Source organism: Takifugu flavidus, unplaced genomic scaffold (assembly GCF_003711565.1).
Source record: "Takifugu flavidus isolate HTHZ2018 unplaced genomic scaffold, ASM371156v2 ctg1042, whole genome shotgun sequence".
NCBI lineage: Eukaryota > Metazoa > Chordata > Actinopteri > Tetraodontiformes > Tetraodontidae > Takifugu > Takifugu flavidus.
Window position 1 is genome coordinate 1 of NW_026621807.1, and position 4,544 is coordinate 4,544.

The 4,544-nt window shown below is 42.0% G+C and overlaps 1 non-coding gene and 1 pseudogene across 1 annotated transcript; both read right to left on the reverse strand.

Annotated features, from left to right (window-relative positions):
• Positions 1-1,159: 1,159 nt before the first annotated feature.
• LOC130519640 (5S ribosomal RNA) lies at positions 1,160-1,276 on the reverse strand (annotated as a pseudogene).
• A 1,543-nt stretch (positions 1,277-2,819) lies between these two features.
• On the reverse strand, positions 2,820-2,938 carry LOC130519639 (5S ribosomal RNA). The gene has a single exon (XR_008948398.1). It is a non-coding gene; the product is annotated as a 5S ribosomal RNA (ribosomal RNA).
• Positions 2,939-4,544: the final 1,606 nt, after the last annotated feature.

The following is a 4,544-nucleotide window of genomic DNA, read 5'->3' on the forward strand; positions in this document are numbered from 1 at the left end:
CGGCGCGGAGTCAGGACGCAGAGGCACAGCTGGGACTGGAAATACGCGAGTGACAATGTTTCCAACCTTGTATTACTAGATTAAAATTATTGTTTTAAACAAAGTTTGGTCTTTAAAACAGGTTTTGATGTTTGGTTTCATTCTACTGTTCAGTATTGCATTGTAAAATAATTAAAAAAATAAAGTTGCTACTTCGCGGATTTCACTTTTCGCGTGTTACTTTTGGAACGTAACTCCCGCGATAAACGAGGGATCACTGTATAGCCTATGAGCGTCATATCATCAAATCTGCCTAGAACGGCTCTTGGATGAGAGGTGAAACGCCTTCAAAAAAATCAAACAAGATTCAAGTCCGATAAATGAAATCAACTTAAAAGCAATGTCCATGCCGGGGAATCGGTGCCATGGCCGGGAATCGATCCCGGGCCGGTGCGGGCCAGTTGACAATTGCTGTAACAGACAACCTGATTGAAACCTCCTGAAGACCCCAGAGGGAGAGTTCGAATCCAGCTTTGGGCATTATCAAAGAAGATATTTGATTGAAAAATTCACCATCATAAAAATGTTTAAAGAGCATAGCAGTGTCTGTGAGGTTTATGAGCCACAAATGCTGCTCTTTTTAGGAGCACAGCCATCTATTAAACTGTAGTTTGTGTCATGGCATAGTTTTATTGACAAATTCTAAATTGCAAGTAGCAGATATGAACAGGGAAATGCTACGTTATCTGCTTATTCTGTTACAAATAATCTGATGAGATAGGTGTGGAGTTAATTCAGTTGGGGATAGACAGATGGAATTTAGTGTTGTTAGTATGATACTTGAGTTCTTTAGATATTGTTTTCAATTCAGGAATCTGCCGCCTTGAGTTGACTTTTTTTTTGAAGACAGAAATGTTGACAATAGTGTGGACCAAAGTGGGAAATTCAATTTTATTTAAACACAAACACACAGACACACAGACACACACGCACGGACGCACGCACGCACACACACACAGACACACGCACACACACACTCCTAAAATATTAAATCTCAAACGATGTACAATAGTGCAACATTAAATCTCAATGTTAGAAGTACTTAAGAAGTGAATTACATCTGGCTGGATAATTATCAGGACACTGGCGGCCTCTGCTGACCCAGTGGAAGAGTGCAAAAAGCTTACAGCACCTGGTATTCCCAGGCAGTCTCCCAACCAAGTACTAACCAGGCCCGACCCTGCTTGTTTCCCGAGATCGGACGATATCGGGCGTTCTCAGGGTGGTATGGCCGAGCGAGAGCAGGTGCAAGAAAATGGCCTTTTGAAGTTAATACACTCAAACTTATTTTCTTGAAACATTTATTCTGGTGCAGATTGTCCATTTTGCTTTGTCACAGTCCAAACCTCAATGTTGGAGCAGCCTCCAATCCATTCCCCCCAAAAAGAAAAGGCTATACAGTGATCCCTCGCTATATCGCGGTTCATCTTTCGCGGCTTCGCGGATTTTTTTTGCGAGTCGTTCATTGCAGTTCTCAAATATAATCGAAGGTGGCATATCCGTTTATAAAAATCTTCTTGCTCAGAAAAAGAAAGAGCGCCAACAACTACCCATAACAATGTTCTTCTCTCGGAGAAAGACTCCTGCGCCTTCAGTAGAAACAGACGCTACAGCGGCGCGGAGTCAGGACGCAGAGGCACAGCTGGGACTGGGAAATACGCGAGTGACAATGTTTCCAACCTTGTATTACTAGATTAAAATTATTGTTTTAAACAAAGTCTGGTCTTTAAAACAGGTTTTGATGTTTGGTTTCATTCTACTGTTCAGTATTGCATTGTAAAATAATTTAAAAAAATAAAGTTGCTACTTCGCGGATTTCACTTTTCGCGTGTTACTTTTGGAACGTAACTCCCGCGATAAACGAGGGATCACTGTATAGCCTATGAGCGTCATATCATCAAATCTGCCTAGAACGGCTCTTGGATGAGAGGTGAAACGCCTTCAAAAAAATCAACAAACAAGATTCAAGTCCGATAAATGAAATCAACTTAAAAGCAATGTGCCATGGCTGGAAATCGTGCCATGGCCGGGAATCGATCCCGGCCGGTGCGGGCCAGTTGACAATTGCTGTAACAGACAACCTGATTGAAACCTCCTGAAGACCCCAGAGGGAGAGTTCGAATCCAGCTTTGGGCATTATCAAAGAGAAGATATTTGATTGAAAAATTCACCATCATAAAAATGTTTAAAGAGCATAGCAGTGTCTGTGAGGTTTATGAGCCTGAAATGCTGCTCTTTTTAGGAGCACAGCCATCTATTAAACTGTAGTTTGTGTCATAGCATAGTTTTATTGACAAATTCTAAATTGCAAGTAGCAGATATGAACAGGGAAATGCTACGTTATCTGCTTATTCTGTTACAAATAATCTGATGAGATAGGTGTGGAGTTAATTCAGTTGGGGATAGACAGATGGAATATTAGTGTTGTTAGTATGATACTTGAGTTCTTTAGATATTGTTTTCAATTCAGGAATCTGCCGCCTTGAGTTGGCTTTTTTTTGAAGACAGAAATGTTGACAATAGTGTGGACCAAAGTGGGAAATTCAATTTTATTTAAACACAACACACAGACACACAGACACACACGCACGGACGCACGCACGCACACACACACAGACACACGCACACACACACACTCCTAAAATATTAAATCTCAAACGATGTACAATAGTGCAACATTAAATCTCAATGTTAGAAGTACTTAAGAAGTGAATTACATCTGGCTGGATAATTATCAGGAACACTGGCGGCCTCTGCTGACCCAGTGGAAGAGTGCAAAAAGCTTACAGCACCTGGTATTCCCAGGCGGTCTCCCATCCAAGTACTAACCAGGCCCGACCCTGCTTAGCTTCCGAGATCGGACGAGATCGGGCGTTCTCAGGGTGGTATGGCCGTAAGCGAGAGCAGGTGCAAGAAAATGGCCTTTTGAAGTTAATACACTCAAACTTATTTTCTTGAAACATTTATTCTGCTGGAGATTGTCCATTTTGCTTTGTCACAGTCCAAACCTCAATGTTGGAGCAGCCTCCAATCCATTCCCCCCAAAAAGAAAAGGCTATACAGTGATCCCTCGCTATATCGCGGTTCATCTTTCGCGGCTTCGCGGATTTTTTTTGCGAGTCGTTCATTGCAGTTCTCAATATAATCGAAGGTGGCATATCCTTTAAAATCTTCTTGCTCAGAAAAAGAAATACGCCAACAACTACCCATAACAATGGGCCAGATTCACGAAGCGTTCTTACGAACAAATTTGTTCTTAAGTCCCACTTACGAACAGTTGACGAAGATTGTGGCATTCACCAATTTCTTCTTATCCTGGATTTATTCGTAGGTAAGAACAAATCCTACGAACACTCAGGAGTACTCTTGCGCACATTTCAGTGCCGACATGTTGGCATGGTTGTGTTTTCTTCTCTTGTGCAGTTCAATAAAATTCAATATTACAATGATAATTCTGTCATATTTATTTATTTATTTGCATATTTCCTATTTTTGGTGATTTACGGAGAATTTTAAAATTACGTAAATGTGCCAATGACTTAACATTAATCAACCAAATTGGAAACCATGCCAAAACTGTCTTTTTATTTGATTTTATCTTGATTTATTTTATTAGGGGATCGAGGATATGCCCTGGCTCCCTGGTTGTTGACACCACTGACCAACCCTCAGACTCCACAGGAGTTTTATTCAATCAGATGCATGCGCGCAGTCGCTCCACCATTGAACGCACCATCGGCATGTTAAAGGGGCGCTGGATGTGTTTGGACACAGAGCCACAACCCCGTGAGGATGTGCGTCCTGACGCAATGATGGGGCCAGACTGCAGGCACGCGGTTCACGTTCGAGCGCGATTAATTGCCCGTTTGTGAATAAAATGCATTATTGTCACAATCCGAGCACAGCTTTTACACGTTTATTTTTTTTTACATTCTTCTTTTTTTACATTCTCGTTGATTTCTTTAAGCGTGTTGGCTATAGTCATCAGGGTTGAGGCAATTTTATCAAGCGTGTTAGCCATCCTTTCTTGATTGTTCAACACGGCGTCAGAAATCAGGCGTGGAGAGGCAAGCTTTGGGCATTTCGCTTTGGCATTTGCTGCTTTTTGCTCCGTCTACAGGGTCCTGCTGCAGTTCCTTTTATGGGCATTAGTGGGCGGTGACCTATGCTAATCGTATGTTAATTAGACTCACCTGGCACGCGCTTTCAACTTACGAACAGATGGCATTCATCAATCTAAGAACACAGCTGCGAACAATTCTGGGGCTTACGAACGCGTTGATGAATCCGACGTAGGGTTTTCTTAAAAAACTTCTTAAGGACAACTTAAGAAAGAATCTAAGAAGATTCGTAAGAACATATTGGTGAATCTGCCCAATGTTCTTCTCCCGAGAAAGACTCTGCGCCTTCATAGAAACAACGCTCAACAAAGCGGCGCGTAGTTTCAGGACGCAGAGGCACAGCTGGGACTGGGAAATCGCGAGTGACATGTTTCCAACCTTGTA